This window comes from Lissotriton vulgaris, chromosome 4_1 (genome assembly GCF_964263255.1).
Source record: "Lissotriton vulgaris chromosome 4_1, aLisVul1.2, whole genome shotgun sequence".
Classification (NCBI taxonomy): domain Eukaryota; kingdom Metazoa; phylum Chordata; class Amphibia; order Caudata; family Salamandridae; genus Lissotriton; species Lissotriton vulgaris.
Window position 1 is genome coordinate 582,101,541 of NC_141691.1, and position 27,525 is coordinate 582,129,065.

Below are 27,525 nucleotides of genomic sequence, written 5' to 3' on the forward strand. Positions count from 1 at the left end.
TGAAACAATCTAATATGTTTCCTGCAGACCAGTGTAGCGGATTGTGATTTTCCTGTATGTTTGTCCTCCCTAAACAGTAAATACTCAACCAGGTTCCGAAGAGGGGATGTGACACAGTCGAAGGAACATTATATCCTTTACTGGTTTTCACTTGTGTGTTTTTTTCTTATTTTTCACACTTTATTCACAATCTATGCAGTAGTATCACTTGAGAACAGAGACCCTGACGAAAGCCGAAGGCGTTATCCCTTAGTGGCTGAAACATGTTGGTCTCCTCGCAGCTATTTGTTTGGACTGCGATTATGATGTTATACTGTTCTGGTTTTTATTAAGGAAGGGGCCAACAATTATTAAAGTCTTCTGGGTTGAGTTCCCTATCCTTTTTTAAGATCACCACTTACTTTTGTTTTGTTACACTGCACTTCCCATCACATCAACACTATGTGGCAGTACCAAGTGATTGTGGGTCGCTACCCCGCATCTGGTTATCGGGGTATGCCGGTCTCAATGATCTAGAGACACAATACCCGATAAGGACTTCCAAATGATAATATTGATCATTACAAGACTATTGATGGGAATCCTACACCAGGGGTGACTCACGTTACTGGTTCTTCACATCTTGTGATCTGGTTTGTTAGTGTTATTATTGCGTTCGTACCCTTGTACTATTGATAGGGCGTTGACGAGCAGAGAATTACGATTGAATCCTCTTTTGGACCCCTAAGTTTGTAGTTGTTTGTCTGAGACAGGTCACGCCAGTGACCTATGAAATTGAACTCGACCCTGTCCGACAAGTCACACAGATATTCCATGTGAATCTACTGAAGGAATGGGTGGGACCTCGTCCTGTCCTCCTGAACAGCCGTCCAGAACAGGAACTCCCCTATGAGGTCTGTATGGACTCAGAACTCAGGGACCAACAGAAACAGGAACTTCGGTCCGCCCTACAGACCTTGCAGCAGGTGTTCTCCTCCTCTCCCGGCCTCACGTCAGTCATCGAGCATGCCATTATCACAGAACCAGGGAAAACGGTACGTCAGCGGCCTTATCGGCTCCCTGAGGCCCGACGACCCATTATTAGGGACGAGGTAACCCAGATGCTGCACATGGGGATCATCGAACCCTCCAGCAGCGATTGGAACTCACCGATTGTGTTAGTGCCAAAACCTGACGGATCGGTCCGTTTTTGTATCGATTTTAGAGAGGTCAATAAAATCTCCTCCTTTGATACATACCCTTTACCCCGGGTTGATGAAATGATTGAACGCATAGGTAGGGCCAAGTTTATCAGCACGCTCGACCTATGTAAAGGCTATTGGCAGATTCCCTTACGACCTGAAGATAAAAAGAAGACGGCCTTCTCCACCCCCGAGGGTCTGTATCAATTCACGGTGATGCCCTTCGGGCTTCACGGGGCCCCAGCCACCTTTCAGCGGGCCATGAATTTGGTGTTACGACCCCATGTTCTATATGCCGGGGCTTATCTGGATGACATAATCATCTATAGTGATGATTGGGACCAACACTTATGTCACCTGAAAAGCGTAATACACTCCCTGGGGTCCTATGGGTTCACGATCAACCCCTTGAAAACCACCTCGGCCGCTCAGACAGTGAAGTACTTGGGATACCTGTTGGGGGAAGGGCTGATCCGCCCTCAAAACAACAAAATCACCGCTATCCACTCCATTCCTTTTCCCCAAACCCAGAAAGAACTACGAGCCTTCTTGGGCCTTTTAGGGTATTATAGACGCTTTATCCCCCGGTTTTCACAGATAGCAGCCCCCCTCACAGACCTATTAAAGAAGTCCATAAAAACCGAAGAGGCCCTACGACAACCGCATCCCTCCTTGCTTGATGCTTTCCACCACTTGAAAGACATCTTACTGTCTAGTCCCGTTCTCATCAGCCCAGACTATTCACAGCCATTTATACTCCAGACTGACGCTTCCGAACAGGGCCTAGGGGCTGTCCTGTCACAGAAAGACCCCAATGGAGACGAACGGCCCATCCTTTTTTTAAGCCGTAAACTGTTCCCCCGGGAGAGAAACTACGCCGTAGTGGAAAAGGAGGCCCTAGCCATCAAATGGGCGGTGGACAGTCTCCGCTACTACCTCGAGGGCAGAGAATTCATTCTGTACACCGACCATGCCCCGCTGGAATGGATGGCCCGTAACAAGGTACACAACGAAAGAGTTCTTCGTTGGTTCCTTTCCCTGCAGCCCTTCAGGTTCAGGACTCTCCACAGGAAAGGCGCTGATCAAGCAAACGCTGACTATCTTTCCCGATACCCTTGTCAGCTTACCCGATCAAGAAGGACAGCTAGGGGAAGGGGATGTGATGGGACCACGGCGCCGTCAGCGCTGATACCACGTCGCCCCTCCCGGTCACAACAACCATTCCCTGTTACCCGGACAACCATCACAACCAGGACTCCACCCCTTTCTCTTCCCCTGCAGGAACCAGTCCCAAAGCGGAACACACCGGAAGTGCATCCCCGCGACCCCGGAAGTCCCTCCCCCTTTCTGGAGGCGGACCACAGAAAAGCAGGAAGAACCGACAACACCGCGTTCAAGCAGGAAGACTGGTGGCAGGAGACGGTGTGCGAAGAACCCCAGGAGAAGAGAGGCGAACCCGAACCAGGAGACGAGGTCTGGACGGAGGACTGGTGGAGTCCAGAGGAGGACGCTGGAGAGCGGCCGCAACTCAAGGACGGAGTTGCGGCGGGCCAAGTGAGTACCAGTTCCGCGTGTGTGTAGATAGTAGGCTGTAAGAGTGTCTGTAAATAGTAGGGTGTAAATATAACCCTTGTACAATAGAGTTCCCCCCCCTCACGTTTCACCGCGCACTATGAATAGAGTGTATATTCGTGTGAGAGTGGCACAATCATGACTGTAGATAAAACCTCCCCCACGTCCTGACACAAAATCACCCTCCGCCCTGACCGTGCTGTCTCTTCTCCTCTCTTACCTTCCACTCCCTTTCCTCTCCTTCGTTCTAGCCCCAACACTCCGGTAAAGGAAACAGTCTCCTACCCTCGGTTTGCCCGACAGAACTAACGGCCCCTATTCTCTCTCTCCTTTTCCCCCCCCCTCTGAGGAACCACCGTCCGGGAGCTGAGCCGACTGCTGCCTCAAGGACCAGTCACGACTCCAGTCAAGACCAACATCTGTCCCTGAACTTTCAAGCAGGACGACTCATCACCTCGGAACCGGAACCTGCAATCCTTTAGAACCCTCTTTTCCCATGTACCCTACCCTTGGAAAACTGTACTGTAATAAACACTGGCTACGAGAAAGCCCACTACATACGGCCTCCACGCTTGTTATTCCGGTCCGCCCCCACCCCACGCTTACAGTCTGACACCACACAAACGAAGAAAATCTTGCATCTCATGGGACTTCAACTGTACACCATTATCCGTGATTAGAATCTCAGGGCTCCCTTCACGTGCAAATACTTCTCCAAGAAACTCTATAATGATCTGAGATGTAGCGTGAGAGACAAACCAAACTTCAGGCCATTTTGAATGATAATCAATTAATACAAGAGCGAAGGGGGCATCTTGTGGTAAGGAGTAAAACGGACTTGAAATGTCAAAAGCTAACTTCTGCCAGGGATTCTTTAGCCAAGACGCAGGTATTAAAGGTGCAGTATCAGCTCTCAACATTTTGTCACTAGTAATGCACCTAGGGCTATCCCCGACAACTCCATCGACCATCTTGTCCATGCTGGGCTACCAGAAACTGGATCTTACCAACCTCTTCATAGATGACATCCCAAGATGGAGCTTGAGAATTTCATCTTGCATAGATTCCGGAGGAACACATTTACCCCCCTAAAGATAAAATCACTCTCAAATTCCAACTCATTGGACACTTGCTGAAACGATCTCAATTCAGCAGGAACAAGGCTGACCTTTGGCCATCCTTCTAAAATGTACTCTTTCAAAAGGTTCCAGTTTTTATCTTCCACAACACTTCCCTTCCATGCGTCTTCCATTATAGCAGAGAATTAATTAGCAACAAAATGCCCTAAAGATGCAACAAATTCAACATCATCATTCACAAAAACTTTTTCTTCAGTAGGACAAGGCAAACGGGAAAGACAATCGGCAGTCACTTTGTACCTATCAGGGACATACTCTACGGAAAAATCGTACTCTTGTAATCTTTACATAAGTCTGCTAATGCGTGCAGTGGCATTACGACCCCCACCTGGTGACAAAATTGATACCAACGGTTTATGGTTCGTTCTAAGTAGGAACCAGTTTCCCCACAGAAAACTCCGAAAATGTTCAACACCCCACACACACCCCAAATGCTCTCTTTCAATAACAGAGTACTTCCTCTCTGTGCTCCTAAGGGTGCGGGAAGCACATGCAACACATCATTCATTCTTTCCATCTTTTTGAGATAAAACCCCTCCAAAACCGTATTCACTAGCATCAACAGTGACTATGCAGAGTTTATTTACACAAAAGGGTTTAAAAGTGGGTACTTGTACAATCTCATCTTTAATTAACTGAAAAGAAGATTGTTGTCTTTTCCCCCAATGAAACTCCACCCTATGCCTAGTGAGTTCTCTCAGAGGTTCCATTTTGGTAGCAAATCCCTTAATGAACTTGCTGTAATACTCACATAGACTGGTAAAAGACAATGATGTTTCCTTGTTGTCTGGAGCAGGAGCTTTTACTATGGCATCGACAATGGATTTTTTTGGGAACAACTCCATCTCCTGAGAGAGTATGACCTAAATAATCAACTGAGTTACGGAACACCTTACACTTGTTATCCTTTAGAGTCAGCCCATGCAACTCTAAGCGCTTGCAAACTTCCATTACGTGTTCTCTGTGGGACTCATGACTAGGAGAGAAAACAAGTATATCATCTTGAAAACATTTTACGTATCCATCTAAATCTTTAAATTTGTGATGCATAGCTTGCTGAAAAACTGACGCCGCAGAGGCTAACCTGAAAGGCATCCTTTTGTATTGGAAAAGCCCGTCCGGAGTGAGAAATGCAGTGAATTCTTTAAAGTCATCAGTCAAAGCGATTTGGTGATACGCTGATCGCAGATCGAAAATGGAGAACACTTTCGCCCCCTCCAACATGCACACAACTTCATTTATCTTAGGTAAGGGATGACAATCCACAACCAAATTCGCATTCAACGCTCTCAAGTCAACACATAATCTCAAACTTTTGTCAGCTTGCGAGCTAAAACAATGGGCGAAACCCACTCAGAGGACTCAATCTCCTCAATGATGTCATCTCCAATAAGATTTTGTAGAACAAGTTTGAGATCCTCTCTAACATTAATTGGTACATTTCTCAGTTTTTGTTTAACTGGTACAGCACCTTCCTTCAACCTTATTCAATGGCTGAGAGTTCCCAAATTCTTTGAAAATACTTTAGGAAATGAATCAATAATTTGATTAATAGTATCAACTCCCTACAGACCTTCAGTGGCGACCATTAGGAGATCACATTTCCTTGGATTAAGGATAATTCCCAAACTCCACTGGCCCCTCCAACTTTGAAGCTTATGTCAACTCCCACATAACCTTCCATGTCAATAACAGAACCATCAAAAGCTTTAGCTTTAGCTAATGTCAGATCTTTTTAAATCTTGAAAACTCAGGATGCCTTTGAAAGTATCAATGTAATATTCCTTGGTAATTATGGTCAATGGTGACCCTGAGTCTGCCATGAGATCCAAAGATAAACCCAAAACTTGTACAGAACACTGTGGTGGTTTTAGAGAGATACTAGAATTTTCTTGCTCTTTACAATCAGTGATGGAAACAACAATACCCCTTTCGCTTACTTCCTCATCACGTTCCTCGTCATTCAAAAAGGAAACCCTCCCTTTGTTTGTGTTACCTGTTATAAAACTCTTGCAAACGCTGGCAAAATGCCCACGCCTTCCACACTTCATGCATTCTTTATCCAGGGCAGGACATTTAGGAAATGATGCTCCATGATTTACACTACCACACTGTGACGAGGCACGCGGGTCCGATCCTCACGCTGCTACAGAATGGTGGTCCACCACCCCCCTTTTACCGTGCCCCTTATCCCCACAGAGTACACCTTCTTCATGAACCGAAGAGGACGAGTCAAGCTGGATCCCGTTCGATAATACGGATGGTCCCTTTAAGACCTCGGACTAAGGGGACGAGACTCCACCCCCTGACAGCGGAACCGCGTCAAAAGCAGGAAGTACAGACAACTCGGCGGACGGCGTTTTCCCGGAGGTGGCTGCTATCGTGGAAGAAGACGCGGGATACCAGGAGCCGAAACAGAAGGAGAACGACACCCCTGGAGGCCAACGTTTCCACGCTTCGCCCCGCCACGTTCCCACGGGAGGAGCGTGGCTCCAAGAGGTACGGGGCCGGGTAGCGGGTTGGGTCAGGCGGAGGAAACAGAATTGATTGTTCCTGCATCGTAGTCCTGATACCCTCTGCCCTTTGCACGAGCACTTCCCCCCCACCTTCACTTTGAGTAAATGCGTGCACCAGTTCACGGCGGTTCTTCCCTCACTCCCGGTCCTATATGACGTATCAGTTTAGTACAATCCTCTGACCCTCGTTTCCTTTCCTTTGCCGGTACTGGAGCGGACTCAAGAAGACGACGCCGCGTCCCAGAGCACGACCACCCTGTCACAGGATTCGAAGTGTAGAAGCCGGAGAAAGACGCATTTCTTTGGAAAACTTCCAAGGCAGGACAGTGGACTGCTTTCATGAAAAAAACGTACATGCCAATAAAGCCTTTGTTGAAACCGTTGCTGAAGGCGCCTGTGTTCCTGTTTTCACCAAGTACTACTGTAGAGTCCACAGTAACTAGTCCAGTCCCCAACGTTCCGACCACCTCGGGACACACACCTAAACAATGGAATTCTCTATCTATTTTTCTAAACGTGCGTTGACCACCCATGGCACCGGATGGTGCGTCAAATTTACGTTGACCAGCCGTGGCACGAGATTGTACATCAGATTTAACAACACAAACATCTTCGACTTTTCCCTTACTTTCTATATCTAGAGACTTCATCCACTTGTCGGATTGTTCTGTGGCTTTGGCAGTGCTAATGACACCTTTCAAGTTTGGATCTCCCATAATCCAAAGTTGTTCTTGCAACTTTTTTGCTCTTAGTATGAACAATGATTTGATCTCTGATCATCTCGTCAGTAATAGGGCCAAAGTTACAATTAATAGAGAGATAGCGCAAAGCAGTAAGAAAATAATCGAAAGATTCAAAGTCTTCTTGAGCCCTTGTGTAGAATTTAAATCTGTTCAACGCAACGCTGGACGTAGGTTTAAAGCTCGCTTCCAAATGAGCCATGGCATCATCAAACACATTTCTGTCTCCACTGCCATCGCATTGAGGAAGTGTTCTAAAAACAACTTGTAAACTCAAGATTACCCCCTCTTTGAGAACTTTTTTTAAAGTCCAAAAACAACAGCAGTCACACACGGTAAGGAACAAGGTGAATCAGCTTGAACCCTTATCAGAAAGTCCTGAGCTTGTACCAGCACAGTTACAAAATAACCAATTCCCCACAATAGCAACTGCTCTTACATTTCAAACTGAGAGCCCTAAAGAACTTCAGAAGGCGCCAAATATCATCAGAGCAACACCAAAAAATACGGAGGATAAAAGCCATACGCATACGCAGTTCATAGAGAAATCAGTAACTATTCCTGTACCTCAAGACATGGCAGAGGCAGCCACAGCAAAAAGTACTCGGGACAAAAATAACGAAGAAATGGAGAGGAACGAGGAAACCGCGACTGTGGTTTTACAGAAGACACAAGAGGCTGAAAAAGCAAGTTCTAAAAATCAGACGAATGAGTTTCTGGAGAGAATATGGACTGAGATGAGAGACAAGTTTACCATATCAGAGGCCAAACAAGACAAAATTCAAGAAGTATGCGAGAAGTTGGACTTTAAACTAAATGCACTAGGAGTGAGAGTGACAGATGTGGAAGGAGAAGTAAGTGTCTTGAACAAAAGGGTGGAAAGCAACCGGAAAGAGTTAAGCACATTAAAACCGGAGGTGAAATATATGAGCGAGAAGCTGGAATCGCTTGAAAATCAAGCCAGGAAAAACAACATACGAATCCTAAATGTGCCAGAGAATGAAGAAGGGACCGACATCAAGAAGTTTATTGTAGAACTCCTGGTGGAACATTTTCCCTGGATTGATGCAGAGCAATTAAAGGAAGACATGCAAAGAGTTCATAGAGACCCATTCGGGAAAAATAAAGAAAGGAAAACACCTAGGAAAATAATCATTAACTTTAAAACTTACACATTAAAAGAGAAGATTATTGGTGAGGCCCTGAAAAAAAGGTAACTTCAGTAAAGGTTCATGGTCCTTCAGGATCAGGTCAGACATGTCAAAAGCATCACAAGACAGACAATGGGAGTTGGGGAAACTCATGCCAGAACTACAATCATTGGGTGCTACAGTACAAATGAAGTTTCCACCCTCGTTAAGAATCATGTGGCGCAATAAAATGAGGAACATTAGAGATCCTGAAGAGGTGAAAAGTCTTCTCGAGCTAATGTGAGACAATATCCGGATGGAAGATCCCACAAGCTAAAAATGATTTCAAGATGAAACTAAAAAAAAAAAAAAACGCATACAAGAATACACAGAATAGGGCGGTGTAGGGCGCGATAAGCAAAAAACACCACACACAAGTCAAGTCAAGAGTCAAGGAGCTACAAAGGGGTTAAGATGAAAACCCCAAGAAAAGAAGAAGGAGGCTTCCCCAGGGAGGGTAAGGATAGAGTACAAAAACAAAAAAACAAAAAAAAACTCAGAAAACAAAAAATGGGTGGGGAGCAAAATAGGGAAAAAACTATAAATATAATCCTCAAATATTGGAAAAAATTGAAGAAACGGAATGTCGAAGCCCCTACCAAAACATCTGCCATCTGCAGACAAAATGCACTAACAACAAACATGATAGATGGGAGAAATTAGTAAAAGAATTAAAATACTCTGCTGGAACGTAAATGGCATGAGGACAAAACGTAGGAGGAATAAAATCCTAGAATACCTCAAGACAGTTGAAAGTGAGATCATTATCTTACAAGAGACGCATCTCCTAAAGGAGGAATGGGATCAGGCAATGAAAAACCTAAGATGGGTCGATACGTACGTCTGTACAAATCAAGGGTGCAACATCAAAGGGGTAGCCATTATCATCAAGAAATCGTTAAAAGCAATTATGGAATCCTCGGAAGCCGATAGTAAGGGTAGGTGGGCACTAGCTAGAATAAAAATGGGAAACACCTCATATACAATAGTAGGCTACTACGGCCCTAATCTTGATGACCCCGAGCCCCTTCAAAATTTATACACACACCTGTTATCAGCCACTACCCCAGTAATCCTGGGAGGAGACTTCAACCTCATATTAGATCCTAGAGTAGACAAGTCCCCCCCAGGAAGGCAACCCAATTTACCGAAAATGAGGGAGTGGATTGGAATATATAGAACAGACTTAGATCTGATATATGGAGGGAAAAAGGAGACAAAAGTCAGCCCTACACACTACATAACAAAAAGCTAGGGCACAGGTCAAGAATAGACTACTTCTTGATAGATAGAAGCTTACTGGAAAGTGTAACAAACTTAATCCACATACCAGCCCACCTATCAGACCATTCCGCTGTACAGCTAACTGTTCAAATAAATGCAGTTCAAACGCAAAAGATTTACAGTTGAAAGGGCTATGTTATTAGACCAGCAAATTGTACAGGAACTTAGAACAGAAACAGAAAACTTTTTTGAAAACAATAAAATAGGTACAACAAAACAAGTTACCTGGGATGCATATAAGGCCGTGATAAGGGGCAAGCTACTTAGCTTAGGAGCATACAAATCTAAGAAAAGGAGGCAAGAGATAACAGATCTAGAAAAAGGTATAAACATCCTAGATACCCAAATATTAGCGGAAAGAGAACTAGATAAGAAAGAAAACCTACAAAGGACAGACAAAAACAGAAAGACTCCTTAAATGATATTCTTGAGGATAGAGTACGAATAAAATGGGAAGCAAGCAAGCTGGCAAATCACGAGTATGGAGAAGGCTGCGGAAAATGGCTTGCATGGAAGCTAAAGACCGACATGGCAAGAAATAAAGTAAAGGGCCTAAAGCAACATGATCAACCAAGTTTGATCACAGAGGAAGAGGCAATTAGAAGAGAATTTGCGACTTTTTTCTCTGAACTATACACCGAAGATATCGGCCCATCTGAGGAACAGATAGAGGATTACTTAGGAGACATATCGTTTTTAGCCTTAACTGAAGATGAGAAAGATGAGTTAAATAAAGAAATCACAATCACTGAGGTAAAGAACGTAATAAGAACCCTGAAGAAAGGTAAAGCCGCAGGTCCAGACACTTTGTGAAATGAGCTTTACATGACTTTAATGGAAACTCTATCCCCATATATAACGGAGCTGGTAAATCTGTCTTTCAAACAACATGACAGGCTGCCTGATTCTTGGAACGATGCGGTAATAACTATCATCTTAAAACCAGGAAAAGATCCTACAAAATGCGAATCCTACCGCCCGATATCTCTGCTCAATGCAGACTATAAAATATTCACAAAGATAATGGCAGCTAGACTGAGAAGACTCATGCCCCAGCTTATACACCCAGACCAGAAAGGCTTTACAAAAGGAAGACAACTACACAAACTTACACACGAACTTCTAAGTGCCATAGATATTGCCACACTAAAGAAGATCCCTCTAACGATACTGACTGTCGATGCCGCTAAGGCATTTGAAAGAGTAAACTGGGCTTTTCTGAATAAAATAATGACCAAAAATAATCTAGGTAAATCCTTTTTACATGCCGTAGGAGAAATTTATAAAACTCCAAGATCCAAAATTCTGGTCAATGGCAATCTTACAAATGACATCAGAATACAAAGAGGCACCAGACAGGGATGCCCCCTTTCTCCCTTGCTTTTTAATCTATATATCGAGCCTTTAGTAAACAAACTTAGAAACAACAAGGAAATAACCCCCTTTAAACATCAGGGATGGGAAAAAAAGATTGCACTTTACGCAGATGACCTGATGCTATTCACAGATAACTATGCCAGCTCTAAACTTGCCATAGAAAAAATATTAAACAGCTTTGGAGAGGTCTCAGGATACTTAGTTAACCACACCAAAACAGAAATCATGACATGGAACAAACACTTCAACAGCCCAAACGTCAGGCAAGAGATAAAATACCTGGGTATTTTAGTGAGTCAGGACCTAGACAAAATTCCACAGAATAACCTAAACAGAGTGGCACGTGAGGTAAGGAAATTACTCAAAGTGTGGTCCAGCCTACCCTTAGGTTTTATAGGGAGGTCTAACATCATAAAAATGACTGTGCTACCTAAATATACATACCTCTTTAACACCATTCCGCTAGAATTTAAAAAAGACGCACTAATAAAATTACTAGCTTCATATGGGCCTCTAAAGGAACAAGAATATCATGGAAAAAACTCAGGAGGAAAAAAGAGAACGGAGGGATAGCAAGCCCAGACCTGGCGGAATATCTCAGAGCATTTCACTTTAAAAATATGCGAACACTTTTAAAAATTCATCAATATTACCCGGAACACTTACAGGCAATGACAGAAGCTGAGGACCATTTTCCTTTCAAGTTTGGACACCAAAAGTACTTAAAAAAAATCAAACTAAAGATAGTAAAGGAGGCAGCCAAATTATGGCTCCAAATTAGAAAAATCCTAAATATTCCCTATTACAGCTCAATGGCACCAGTATGGGACTCACCAGGAACCCCGGATTGCTTAAAAGACCCTATGGCAAACCCTCTGAAACAAGCTGACATCAAATACTGGGGCCAACTTTTAAACGGATCAACACTAATCTCCTGGGAAGAACTACACACGATTTCCAACGGGACAGTCTCAAAATTTAAGTTCTATCAACTAAACAGCTGGGCAAAAACAATTCCGGCATATGACAAAGACAGTAAAAATCTTGAAAAAGAAATGATAAAAATTTTACCCATAAATAAGGAAATTGCAAAGTGGTACTGGACCTTTATAATGGCAGGAGACGAAAATATTCAGACTGAAGATCAAATTTGGGGGAGAGACCTGCCTACGGTAGATCTTGGCAGAATATGGAAAGAGTCTCTAAAGAAATGTTGGTCAACACTAAAATCAGCTACCTTGAAAAGAAATCACCTTTACACACTACACAGGGCATATTGGACACCGAAAAGGCTATCAAAATTAAAAAATGCAGGAGTGAAAAAGTGCCCTAAATGTGGAGAAGAAAGAGCAGACGATGTCCACATGTTCTCGAATTGTCCATCCCTGGAAAAGTTCTGGGAAGAAGTTGGTAAGACTCTAAGCTCGATTTTCCAAAGACAACTAAACGTAAGTACAAGTCTTATTCTCTTTGGGATTGGTAACACAGGAGAAAGGCATGAACTAACAGTAAGTGAAGCAAATTGTATTAAGTGGATTGGGCTATCGCCTCCAACACATGGAGAGTGGATGAATTCAGCCTTCAAGACAAACAGACTAGATAGAAGAGGGAAAGCTAGTAAGAGATATAAATACTGGGAAATCATGGAAAACCACCTGACCTCCAATGTAAGGGCAGAACATATGGTCCATTGATTAATGCGAAAGCATCTTCTGGTTGATGAGTATAATACTCATAGAGTAGCCAAGGTGGCTAGCTCCCCTCCCTCCGACAGCAGAAATGTTAATATGTAAATGGTTTAAAGGGGCTCCTCTGATACAGTGAAATAAGGGAAACTCCCCAACTAAGAGAGACCAAGGGGCAGTGACGGTACAAAAATACAGAGGCAGAGACCTGAATTTCCATACACATAGAATTTTCGCAATATGAGGATTAAAAAATAAATAAATAAATAAATAAATAAAAAACAACTTGTCCTTCCGAACCCAATGAATGTAAGATAATGTTTTTCTTTCTCTCAGCAGAAAACCTTTCTCCATCAATAGCTTTGAGATAAGTTAAAAACTCTTCTCTCCACCTAGTCCCCAGTATAGGAGGTTCTCCTTTAGATTGAAGAAACTTGGAGGGAGGATCAAATTGCATGCTGCCAAGACTGTTTTGTTCAGGTTTATAATACGCAAAAGTGTGAAAACAGAATGAATAATGTACAATCCATCCAGTAGAAAATTAAGCAAAATAGTATTTTAAAGTAAAAAAATATATGCGGAATGAAAACTAACTTACTTTGCAAATAATACAAACCAGTTCTGATGAATATATCCCTTTTTTTGTTTTTGTGGTTTTATAAATACACTTCTCCGTGTTTCAGTTGTCAAAGAAGAGGAAAAGGAAATGAAACAAAATCTGATCACCACCTAAACTAGTTAGGATCGGACGCAGTGTCACTGAGAGCACACTTCCTTGTATTTGGTTGCAGGGCTACGGAAGACAAATCAACAAGATATGGCTGTCACGTATGCGTCCGCAACGTCAGCTCCTCGAGAAGGAGAATGATCGCAATGTCTGCTCCTTGAGACGGAGAATGAAACTCCCACGAGGATTAATACGAACGCACTCCACAGCTTCAAAAATCAACAGGGAACGGCGTAGATCTTCAAAGCGTCAAAAACATGCAAGTAAAAGGAAAACGTGCCAATAGTTTACCTTGAACACGAAGTGAAGAAGCATTCTTGTGAATTTCAGAGAGAGCAAGTAGGAAAAAAATACACTGTCAATTACTGGAAGTAGGCTCTGCTCGATGAGAAAAACAAATAAATAGAAAGTCCAAAAACAGATAAGTTGGTTTCTTCTCTGTAGACAGGAAGTACGCAGAATATTAATAAATGATCACAAAGAGAAGTCCAGCAAAAACACGAAGTTTAAGGCAAAAAGCAGGTTCATGAAACTGGTCGCTAATGTGCTGAAGAAAGTTGTAGCAGGTCTGGTTCAAATCGTCGTCAAAATTGTAAAGATGTAATCCAGGCAGGAATTATAAAATGAAGCAGCACAGTACAAGCAACTGTACATGAAGACATCTCCATAACTTCTGTTGCATGGAACATGGAACACAATCTACCATAGCAACAGATTATAGAAGGAGTATCAAAAATAAAGAATGTACAAATTGAACATTTAAAGCAACATGAACAGGTATATAGAATATAACAAAGCTTCACCAGTTTGTCAAATTGTACAGACAGTGTAAACTGCTCCGAGGGTACCTTCATTGTTTCTCAGACATGACCCATCAACAAAAATTAAATAATCAGGCTCGGTCGGAGGTTCATCTTTTATGTCTGGTCTTTGGTTGATGCATAAATCCGTGACATCTAGACAATCATGCTCAACTTCCTCTTCAATGGAATCTCCATTTATGGGGAGTAGTGTGGATGGGTTTAAAACCTGAGAGAGCCTCAAAGTTATGTTGTCCACTGCCAGCATTTGTTGCTCATATTTAGTGAGCCTGCTATTGGTCATGTACTGTGTTTTTGTTCTGGTAAGCAACATTTCTACATAGTGAGGGACCATAACAGTTAAAGGATATCCCATCACTATGCTCTCACTTCTCTCTATACTAACTCCAACAGCTGCTGCTGCTTCTTTCTGGTCCAGGTAGGACCTGGCTTGGCAGTTCGGGCTGGAGAGTTCCCATAGGGAACAGGGTCAAGACTGATTTGCATATGGCTGTGTCCAAATTGGGGTGGTGTGGTGAGCAAAATAATGATGGATTAAACCCAGATCCATGAGACTGGGGGTGAATGTTTGCATTGTCGAGCATTCCAACATCAATTTTTTCTTTTGCGTATGTCGCCCTAAGTGGGAAGGGTATGCTCAGACGTGGGTCCCGTGCTCACTACACCACGATTCAAGCTAGCCTGGCTGATGAAGGGTGATGTCCTGAAACCGGTCCCAGGACGCTTGTTTCCGGTCCAGAGAGGACCTGGCTTGGCAGTTTGGGCTGGACTGTTCCCATAAGGAACAGGGTCAAGGCTGATTTGCATATGGATGGGTCCAAACTGGGGTGGTGTGGTGAGCAAAAGAATGATGGGTTAAATCCAGATCCTTGTGACTGGGGGTGAATGTTTGCATTGTCCAACATTCCATCCATCAATTGTTTCTTTTGCATATGTCGCCCTAAGTGGGAAGGGTATGCCTAGACATGGGCCCCGTGCTCACTACACCAGTGGATTCAAGCTAGCCTGGCTGATGAAGGGTGAGGCCCTGAAACCGGTCCCAGGATGCTTGTTTATGGTCCAGGGAGGACCCGGCTTGGCAGTTTGAGCTGGACTGTTCCCATAAGGAACAGGGTCTAGACTGATTTGCATATGGATGGGTCCAAACTGGGGTTGTGTGGTGAGTAAAAGAATGATGGGTTAAATCCCGATCCTTGTGACTGGGGGTGAGTGTTTACATTGTCCAGCAATCCATCCATAAATTGTTTCTTTTGCATATGTCACCCTAAGTGGGAAGGATATGCCCAGACATGGGTCCCGTGCTCACTACATCACTGGATTCAAGCTAGCATGGCTGATGAAGGGTGATGCCCTGAAACCGGTCCCAGGATGCTTGTTTCCGGTCCAGGGAGGACCTGGCTGGGGAGTTTGAGCTGGACTGTTGCCATAAGGAACTGGGTCAAGGCTGATTTGCATATGGCTGGGTCCAAACTGGGATGGTGTGGTGAGCGAAAGAATGATGGATTAAACCCAGATCCTTGTGACTGGGGGTGAATAATTGCATTGTCCAGCATTCCTTCCATCAATTGTTTCTTTTGCATATGTTGCCCTAAGTGGAAAGGGTATGCCCAGACGTGGGTCCTGTGCTCACTAGACCACTGGATTCAAGCTAGCCTGGCTGATGAAGGGTGATGCCCTGAAACCGATCCCAGGATGCTTGTTTACGGTCCAGGGAAGACCTGGCTTGACAGTTCGGCTGGACTGTTCCCATAAAGAACAGGGTCAAGACTGATTTGCATATGGCTGGGTCCAAACTGGGGTGGTGTGCTGAGCAAAAGAATGATGTATTAAACCCAGATCCTTGTGACTAGGGGTGAATGTTTGCATTGTCCAGCATTCCTTCCATCAATTGTTTCTTTTGCATATGTCACCCTAAGTGGGAAGGGTATGCCCAGACGTGGGTACCGTGCTCACTACACCACTGGATTCAAGCTAGCCTGGCTGATGATAGGGGATGCCCTGAAACCGGTCCCAGGATGCTTGTTTCCATCCAGGGAGGACCTGGCTTGGCAGTTCGAGCTGGACTGTTCCCATAAGAAACAGGGTCAAGACTGATTTGCATATGGCTGGGTCCAAACTGGGCTAGTGTGGTGAGCAAAAGAATGATGGATTAAACTCAGATCCTTGTGACTGGGGTGAATGTTTGCATTGTCCAGCATTCCCTCCATCAATTGTTTCTTTTGTAAACTGCTTTAATGCAGTCCTGTGGCTATGGGGTCAAGGGTAATTGAAAAAAGCCATTGGTCTTCTTGCATCTCCATGCATCTGAGTGAGCACTGAGAGAGTGCAATCCTCCATCTCACTGCAAAACAATGTGAACATTTTACTGTAATCAGACTTTCCTAGTGCCAGGGCACAACAAGAGACTTTCTCTCAGCTCTACAAAAGCATTTAAGCACTCTTTGTCCCATGGAAACAAATCAGGCACATCTGTGTGTGTCAGCCTTAGAAGTAACCCTGGGCGCAAGACTATGCTCCGCCCACGGAGTGTACGTAGTGTTGCCTACTTTGCATTTTGCAAAGTAGGCGTATTAGGCAACACTACGCACGCTCCGTGGATGGAGCGAAGTTGCCCGCCACCCGCCTCCCTCCCGCCCTCTCCTACATACCTAATTTCAGTAACTAATACCAGAAAAGTAAATTAAAGGCACTTATCTGGTTCGCGGCGTCCCGAGGCTCCCTCTTCTCTTTCGCGCCGCGTCTTTGATCCCAATGCGCATGAGCGGCCACCGGCGCATGGGCATTTCTCGTGAGAAATGCGCATGCACGGACGACCACGACACTTGGGAAAAATGTGGTAACCATTGTCTACAGTAGTCAACCACTCCCAAAAACATTCTGACTTCGCTCTGTGTTTGAGGGGGATTTTTCTGCAGTATGGCCTCCTCTCTCTGTCATGGGATGCTTTTCTTGCTCCTCTCTCAATAATGTGTCCCAAATACCGATCTTCTTTCTGACTATATTGTAGCTTGCTGGAGACACTTTGTGCACGTTTTCAGCCAAGTAATTCAAAAGTGAAATAGTATCCTGTTTGTAAGCTTCTCTTGTATCTGATGCTACAAGCAGTTCATCAATGTACTGAACAAGAGCTGAACTGCAGAGCATCTAACAGGACTCCACATTTGTTTTAAAAACCTAGTTAAAAATAGACAGGCTCTCTGTATACCCCTGTGGGACCTTGCTAAAACGTTCTCTCTGAACATGAATGAGAACAGGAACTGACTGTCCTCATGTAATGGAACTGAGAAGAAATTTTGACACAGGCCCACGACAGTGAACCATTCTGCGGTGCATGGAATTTGGAAAAGCGTGGTTGCTGGATTCGGTACTAGGGGACAACGTGGAACAACAATGCTGTTAATCTTTTGGAGATCCTGCACAATCTGATATTTAGCGTTGGGTTTCTGTATACTCGTGATCAGAGAGTTGCAAGGACTCCCAACTAATTAAAATCCCTTTCTTCAACATGTCTTCAATCACTGGTGTTATTCCTGCAATTGTCTCTAGGTTCAAATTGTATTGTGGTGTTCTAGGGTACACCACATTAGGTCTCACTGTGACTCGGACAAGTTCTATACCTGTAATTAGTCTGATATCCTTTCCTGTAAATTCACATACTACATGATTTACTGTCTTTTAAATCAGGTGGCAATTTTTTAACGGTTCTCACTGATTACAAACCTATAGCTGTGTCTTGCTAAGCCATTTTAAACTCAACATCTTCATCATGTGTCTGGAATTCAACACCATACCGTGTCCAGTAAATTGTACGATTGAAATTGCATAATTAATCTCTCCCTAACAGATTTCCAGGACTAGAAGCCCCGACAACAAACTGACGAATTTCTTCAAATTAGCCAATCGTTACAGGGACTTTTTCTGAAACGGAATTAATAATCTGTTTATTTGAAACTCCTACAACTTGGATCTCCGTTCCCTAGAGGAGTAGGCTGGGACTTCCGTAGTTCTAACAGTGGATCTGGTAGCATCTGTGCCAATTAAAAATTACTCTTAGTGGCCATTTACTTCTCCTTCTACAAAGGTCTACTTCCAAGACTGCACCAAGCGTGCAATCTGCTTCCCTCCTCACACACCGTCATTGAGAATTATCAGAGCCAATCTAACACTGGGACCCGTTGAAACAGTCTTGATTTTGACAAGCATTCAAATAAACTTTGGGCAATTGGGTAATATTAAATCTAGGATTTCCCATATTCCGTGGGACCATCTGAGCTTGCAGAACTTGCATCATTGTGACTTGTTTTTGCATTGGCACTTGCATCTGTTGAACCTGTACATTCTGCATCTGATTTCATCCCTGCATTTGGGCATTTCAGTTTGCTCTATCTGGATTTAGTCAAGTCTCTCTCTTCCAATGCCCGAATTTATTACAGAGGTGATAAGGGGTCATTTTCTTTAGCGTGGCAACGTCTACACCAGAATTCAGATCAACTGAAACACCTCTACCTGTACTCTGTGAAACACTGAATCCTCCTTGAATATTTTGAGTCTACATTCTAACACCATGCATTCCACCTTAAGTTCCTTCAAAAAACGGATTCTGGAAACCTTTCTGTGCAAACGCTTTCTGATGAATTTCACTTTAAGCTTTGTCTGCTTCATTTCTTGTTCATCACTGCAATACCTTGCATTCCTCAAAATCTCATCCAACAATTTTGTCTGCCGACAAATCACACTCTGTTGTATATGCGTACTGATCTCTGGTCTTTACTCAATAACAAACTTAGACACAAAAAAACCATACCACTTGATTCTGGATATTCCCTTCCACTGTGCTGTTGAATCACCTTAAGCAATTGCTTATAGTACTCATGTACTGATTATTTTGGTTCTTGCAAGGTTCTTTTAATCTCTACCCAATCAATATCCTTTGGCAGAACCTTTCCCATCGAAAATGTAATCATTGCCTCATATTTTTCCATTACTACAGAGGATGGTGCATTATTTCAAGCATCTCTTGTTGGTTCTGCATGTGGCCATTGTATAGCAACTTTAAACCCAGCCCACAAATCATCTGGCACAGCAATTCCAAAGAGTGTATTCAAATCAGTCCACAGGACCTTGGAAATAGTAACAAATCTATCAACTTGTATGTAACGCAGTACAAGCTTGTCTCTTAACCTTGGAAAACTGTTTATAAATGCGGCAACATTTCCCTAATCCATGGCACATGAACAAATGCCCCTCCTGCTATTTCTCTGAATGGATAATCTGAAGCTTTCCTTCATATGGGGGACCTGATGAAGGTTTGTTATTTGTTTCATCTGCTGCTGAGCTGTTCCTTCTTTTATTCGCTTTTCTTCACCCACTTGTTTTCTAATTTATCAAAATCACTCCATCTACAAAAAACATCTTATTAATTTAGTGATGTGCAGGCACATTCTTGAATAATGATTTGTTTCAATAGCTTCATCATCCAATTGTACCCTGAAACCTTTCTGAAATTGAACACTTTTTGAAATATCCACATCATGTTTTCTGGATAATTCAGTTAATTTATCATGGGTAACCACTGTACATCTTGTAATTTCTTTACATAAATATATCAGCTACTTTTATTGGTACTGGATCACATGGTCAAGTTTTAAATATCCCCTTATTATTTCTTCTAATTCTATTTTTAATCCCAGGACATTCTCGGTTTGTTGTGTAACGAGAATCTGATTCTCTGTCTTATTATTCCCGGTCAATTCTTCAAACCATGGGGAAAAAATCCCATACTCAAATAGTGTTGTTTCCCCCCCCTGCGCCATTGGTGTCGTAAAGACAATCCTTCTTCCTTCTCTTAGGGACTGAACCATTGTGATGGCGTCCAAGCAAAAATCTGTGAATTCTGTGATGTAAGGACAAACCCAGTTTGACAAAAACAGGTGCCCCTCCAGTAGCTCCTTGAACTACTGTTTTTGGAACGACATTTGTTGGAGCAGTCGTACAAATTTCTAATGGCTGTGCTGTTACAACCCTAGTAACGGGTGCTGGTACAGTTACAACTGGAGTGGTAACACCTGGAAGCATTACTGTAAGAACATTCTCAATTTGTGTAGGTACTACATTGATTGTACAATAGGCTGTGTCATCTGTATTAGTCTTTCAATTTGAACTGTATTTGGGTCAACAGGGGCAGTAGCCACTGTTACAGTAGATGTTGAAGTATTCACAGTATTTGTTACAGGGATCACATAAGGAGGTCGACATGCGGTTAACAATGCACTAACAATTTCATCCCCTGAATCACTCCTGGATTCTGATTTTGTTTTCAGCTCCCTCTTCATCTTTTCCCTGTGTCTTACTCTTTTTCAACTTTTCAGGTTTGTCAGTAGTAATAGCTGGTTACAGCCTAGTCCCTTCAATCATAGCTTTCCTCCATCTCTGTTGTGCATCACATTGAGCATTAGCATCATTAAGCATTGCTCTTTTAGTTCTGCCCTGGTACTTCTCTCTCTCTCTAGTGTATGCTGTTTTCTGCCAAATGTTTAATGCTTCGTATTGTGTGGGTCTAGGGGGTGGCTTCATCTTGTATCATTTCTCCCCCCAGTCTTTCATTCACTTGCAGTGCAAATGTACCATATTTTGGAAAGCTCAAAGTATCTTCATTTTCAGTGATCCTGCACCATTGACGACACCACAAACATGTATTTAATCCCACATTCGTTGTCATATAATTTGCATGTGTACCTTCTGGAGGCACCTCTTCACTTCTTGCACCGGAATTGTCACATTTTCCCTCACAATACTCTTAAAATCTTTAAAACATTTCATGTTTTTGATTTATTCAACAAATGCCAAACAATGCAACTCAACTTTGTGATTGTTTTGATTGACCTATAACAAAGCTGCACTCTGGGTTGTCATCAACCGATAACATCGCAAAAGTACATCAACTAAGTAATCACAGCAGGACATACTATGATGTATGATCTCACTCCTTGCTGCGGCTCCCCACCTTTACAAATTTCTCCCTTACACACAATTCGACAACTTTAAGCAACTTTCAGCAAACATGAATAGAGAACTTTGGGTCAGATGTAGGTAATACTGAAATACCGAGTCCTTAATAGCGAATTTTACCGGTTCGCTATTAAGAACTCGGTATTTCAGATGTACGTAAAAAATCGGTAAAAATTACCGATTCGGTAATAAGTGCTAAAAATTAGTGATTCGGAAAGAATCGGTAAAAATAAATACCGAATTCCCATTACCGATTTGTTACCACCCAATCCTGATTCAGTAAATAGCGATTTAGTAATTTAAAAAATCGGTAATTGTGGAGTCAGCCAATCCTATGCATCCTATTACCTCTCAACCAGGAAGTGGCCACACCCATGCAGCTGCACTGATCCTGGAGTTGTTTGTGAGGCAGGTAGCAGAACAAACCAGCCAGGAGCAACTCTACTTACAATTTGCAGACAAAAATGAGCAAAATGGACAACCAGGAGAGGGATAAGGAGGCAGCTGAAAGAAAAAGGAAGCATAGATTCAGCGAGAGGTAGCTGGAAGTCCTTATTGGGGATGTCACACAGGACCACGAAAAACTTTTTGGAAAGCAGTCTCTGCAAGTGCTAGAATCACAGAAGAGGCAGATTTGGCTTGGCATACAAGAAAAAATCAATGCCACTAGAGTCACCCAGTGCTCCATTGAGGAACTAAAAAAACGCTGGTATGACCTGAGGAAGCGTGCTAAGGAGAGGATGGCAGAGAGGAAAAAGCAAGCCAACCTTACAAGTGGAGGGAGGAACACAGCACCTGCACCAACTGCTCTTGATCTCCTGGTTGAGTCCACCCTCCAGCCGGAGAGTGTGAGTGGGATTGGGGATCCGGACAGCTCAGCCAGAGCTGGCAACAAACAAGGTAAGATGCTTGCACTGCATGCTGTGCTCCCACTCCCTAACCCCAATCCACAACCACAATCCCCAATGAGGCATTGTGAATCCCGCTCCAGTACATTTTTTATTTAAGACCAGCAATGCATTATGAGAGATGTAGTCAGAAGTTACAAATGTCAGAACAGTCAGTCCACTGAACTCAAAGGCATGTGACACACAACAGCAATTAGCAAGCAGAGGACAGCCAATGTGATTGGCATGCATGAAATTTATTATTACGCAAATGCTGCCAGATAAGTGAGCAAAGCCATAAGGTCAGTACAGCGGCAGATGGTACAGATGAATGGGCACATGCTGTGAATTGAGAAGGGCATCTGTTCCATGAACAGTACTGTGGCTGAAGGCATGAAGGACATGTCCGAGGCAGTAAGGCTGCTGTGCAGCAAATTGGATGAGGACCATTTGGCAAGGCGCAGGGAGAGGCAGAAAATTGACAACTACACCAAGGCGGTGAACCACCTCTCCACTGCCACCTCTCTGCTCTGCAGGCACTCTGTGGCCATGCAGGAGGAGATGGACCACTGCAGCCGTGATGTGGCAAGGGGGCTGGTCACAGTGACCAGTGCACTAGAAGTGCTGCAAACCGACTAGGTAGCCACTACAGGTGATGTGGGGGATAGTGATGAGGCTACTAGCCGCAGTAGCATCACACCCACTATCCCAGAGTCCAGGAGGCACAGCGAACGGCACAGCTCTGCCACAGGACAAACTGGCAATGAGGACAGTGGGGCCAATGACCACAGCAGTGCAGCACGGGAGCGCAGGAAGTAATGCCAGACATCACATAGTTCACCAAAATGTGTGATGTAATCTGTTTTTGTTTTGGGAACTGCATTTGAATTAGGCCTGGCATGTGACGCCCTTCATGTTGTGGTGGTGTGCTATGATAATTAAACACCATCACCCACTTACAGTAACTGGCTGTCTCCTTATTTACTCAGAAATAGTTGCATGTTATCTCAGCCTGACTGTGTCTCCCATCTGGTGCTGCTGCCACACCTGCTGCGCTGTGCTCTGGCTGTGGACAGTCCTCACCCTCGTCCTCAGAGTCAGTTAGTTCCATTGCTGTTCCTTTCTTTGTGGCAAGGTTATGCAGCATGGCACATGTTGCTATTATTTTGCAGCAGATGATTAGGCGGTACTGACGTGCACCTCCACTTTTGTGGGGGTAACGGAACCTGCTTTTTAGAAGTCCAAAGGTGCGCTTCACAATGTTGTTTATGCTTTTATGTGCCACATTGTGTCTTCTCTCACTTAGGGTGGAAGGGTTGAGGTATGGAGTTAGGATAAATGCCCGCATGGCATATGCGCTGTCACCTAAATGGGAAAGGATGTGCCATTAATAAGAGTGACCAACACATTCATCCAAGGTATACATCAGGGTGTGCCACATTGATTTACCTAGCAGGTATCCTTCTCCAAATTCACCACCAGCCAGATGTGTGTAGATCCCACTGTTCCTGAATATGTAGGAGTCATCGGTATTCCCTGGAAATTTGGCCACAATGTCAGTGATGATGTTGTCTGCATCGCATATCACCTGCACGTTGATGGAAAGCGTAGATTTGCGGTTCCGGTATATGTATTCTGTAGCTGCAGGTGGGCATATTGGTCTGTGGGTCCCATCAATGCACCCTATTAGATGTGTGAACTGCGCCTTTTGGTAGAAATCCAGCTCTGTCTTTTGCAGTTCCGCCTGTGTGCTGGGGAAGTGTATGGTCTGATGCATTCTCTGCATCATGGCATCCAGAAGGAGTTGAAGAAACAGGACAGGCAACTCTGTGACACACCACCTGCCACAGCTATCACCCCCTGGTAACTTCCTGATGCAAATAAGTGCAGGCTACAGAGCACCTGTACATGTGTTGGTATGGCGTGCGCCCTTGGTGCCTGATGCTCCAGGAGTGGGTGCAGGTCCTGTATCAGGTCTAGGATGGTTTGGAGGTGTAGCCTGTACCTCGCATGTATTTCAGCCTCAGTCATTTGGAACAGTGTAACGCGCAGTCTGTACATGCGCGCCTCCCATTTCCAGATCCTCAGTCCTGCTGCTCGCAAACTAGCCGCCTTGCTATTACGCAGAGGGCTGCCATTGTGTTCACAATGTTGCATTTTAGGGCTGTTTATATGCAGTGCACCTGATTACCACCTGCTTAGAGTCAGTGGTAATTAGCGATGATTTCTTATTTACCGACTCAGTATTTAGGAGTTTCGGTGTTTGCTAATCGCTAAATAAGGAATCGGTAACTGGTTATCCAAATTTTTACTGATTCCTTATTTGATATGGCGTTCGGTATCACCTGCATCGCACATGGCTAAATACGGGTCGGTAACGCTAAAATTTACTGAATTTCGGCGTTACCGACCGGTATTTGGCCACCTACATATGGCCCTTTGTCTGCTCTTCTGAAGAAAACTAAAAGGTAAATTAACAATCGGAATATAAAGATGTTTACTCTGTCCCGACTTTTCACAGAAAAATAATGTGTTCTTGTCAAGGGATGCCGAGGACGAGTCTTGGTGTTCTGTATGGTCTGGAGTTTGTGGAGCTGAGACTTGTTGATCCCTGCATAGAGGGTGTTTCTGTAGTCTAGTCCGCTTGTTATGAGTGCATGGGTGATTCTGGAGGGGCCCGTTTGAAAGTCTTCCAAAGGATACGGAGGGTGTTTAAGCAGGTGGAGGCGACAAAGTTGACCTGTCGGGTCATAAAGAGGAAGGAGTTGAGTACAATGCTGAGGTTCCGGGCGTGGGCGGGCTGCCAAGGGCGGTGAGCTACCAGGTATTGTTCCATACGGTGGGAGAGGGTCTGAGGATGAGGACCTCTATATTCTGTTTGTTGAGCTTCAGGCAGCTGCTGCTCATTCAGGATGCAACGTCCTTCATTCTTTCCTGGAAGCTGAGTCGAGTGGTGACAGGATCCTAGGAGACTATGTTGAGTCCATGTTGCCTGACGATGGCGACTACGGGGCCATGTAGATGTTGAAGAGCGTCGGGCTGAGAGATGATCCTTGGGGTACTCCACAGTTTATCTCTGTGTGTTTGAAGAGGAAGGAAGGCAGTCAGATTCTTTGGGTTCTGCCGGTGAGGAAGGAGCGGAGCCATTCCAGGGCGGTTCCCTGTGGAGTCCTCCCTGCGGCCCGCCCCCCGCCGCCCATTCGCCGTCACGCAGCTGACCCGCCCTCCCGGCTCCTTACTTGAGGGGACCGCAGAGAGCCTGCTGGAGTGACCACTGCGCCTACCCTAGGCCTGGTCGCCCCCTCCTGCTCCCGCTGCCGCCGACTGCCTTCAGAAGCGACCCAGCCACCGCAGAGCCAGCCGCTCGCTGCTACTTTCCCGCCGCTGCCTCCCTGCGGCCCCGCCCCCCGCCACCACGCAGCTGACCCGCCCTCCCGGCTCCTTACTTATGTCACCCACTCCCACGCGCAGCGTTGACGCGCAGCGGGCGCGCCGATTGTGCGCCGAAGGCGCGCCAAAGGCATTCCCGTCTGCGCCCATCCGCGCCTGGACCGCGCCCAGCGCCAGGACCCCTGGTCCCCAACGATGCCAGCCCACACGTCGGACCTACGACGCCGCAACCCTCATCGCACTCAAACCCGACCGAACAAGAGCCTGCCATCAAGCCACTCCGAGACGCACCCACGGACCCTTCACCTGCCAAGCCTGCAAGTTCACCTGCATCCGAACCTGCACCACAGCCACCAAGCCAAGCACCAACAACCTCAAGTGCATCCTGCTCAACACCCGCTCCACCCACAGACACGCCATCGAACTTTGGTACCTACTCGACACTACCTCACCTGACGTCGCCTTCCTCACAGAAACCTGGATGAACGCCTCCTCCGCACCCGACATCGCCATCGCCATCCCAGACGGATACAAGATCACCCGGAGAGACCGCGCCAACCAGATTGTAGGGGGCATCACCATCGTACACAAGAACGCCATCTGCGTCACGACCGACTCCAACGACACCTTCGCCGCCGCCGAGCACCTCCACTTCCAGATACACACCGACCCAAAGACGAGCCTAAGAGGCACCCTCATCTACAGACCCCCGGGACCACGTACACAATTCAGCGAAGACATCACGGACTTCATCAGCCCGCACGCCCTCCGCTCCGCTGACTACATCCTCCTAGGGGACCTCAACTTCCACCTGGAGAACAACAAGGACCACAACACCTCCGCCCTGCTGGACAACCTCGCCAACCTCGGACTCAAGCAACTGGTCAACACCCCCACTGACTACGCCGGCCACACGCTTGATCCCGTCTTCTCATCCAGCAAGCACATTACCTTCAGCCACTCCACCGGACTTCACTGGACCGACCATAGTTGCTTCCACTTCAGCTTCAGAAAAACCACGACCCACCACCACCCGCAACAGGCTCCTCGCAGTAACTGGAGCAAGATCACCGCCGAGCAGCTCACCACCTCCCTCAGCCAGAGCCCACCCGCCACCACAACGGACGCCACCGAAGCAGCACGCAACTTCACGAAGTGGCTGACCGCCTGCGCCGACGACCTCGCGCCACTGAAGAACCCTCACAGCAGACCCAGAAGCAAGAAAGCCTCCTGGTTCACCGACGAACTCAAAGACTCCAAGAAAAACTGCCGTACCCTCGAGAAAGCCTGGCTCCTCGACCAGACCACAGACAACATGACCGCCCTCAAACACGCCACACACAAGCACCACCAGCTCATCCGCACCATCAAGAAGAAATCTCTGAAGGAACGACTGGACAACAACGCCCATGACAGCAAGGAACTCTTCAGCATCGTCAAGGAGTTCTCCAACCCCAGTACCGGCAACAACGACACCACCCCTTCACAAGATCTCTGCGCCTCTCTCGCCTCGTTCTTCCACCGCAAGATCGCCGACATCCACAACAGCTTCAGCGCACCATCCACGCACCCAACCGTCGAACCAACGCCCCCCACCGCCACCATCCGCACCTGGACCACGGTGACCACCGAAGACACAGCCCGCACGATGAACACCATCCACTCTGGATCTCCTACCAACCCCTGCCCCCCCAACGTCTTCAACAAGGCCGACTCCATCATCGCACCCCAACTCGGGGACGTCATCAACACCTCCTTCAACACCGCCACCTTCCCGGAGAGCTGGAAGCATGCCGAGCTCAACGCCCTACTGAAGAAACCAACAGCTCACCCCACCGACCTCAAGAACTTCCGACCCATCTCGCTCCTCCCTTTTCCAGCCAAAGTCATCGAGAAGACCGTCAACAGACAGCTTGCAGCCTTCCTCGAGACGAACGGATCCCTCGACCCCTCGCAGTCCGGCTTCCGAGCCAACCACAGCACCCTCATCGCAGCCACCGACGACATC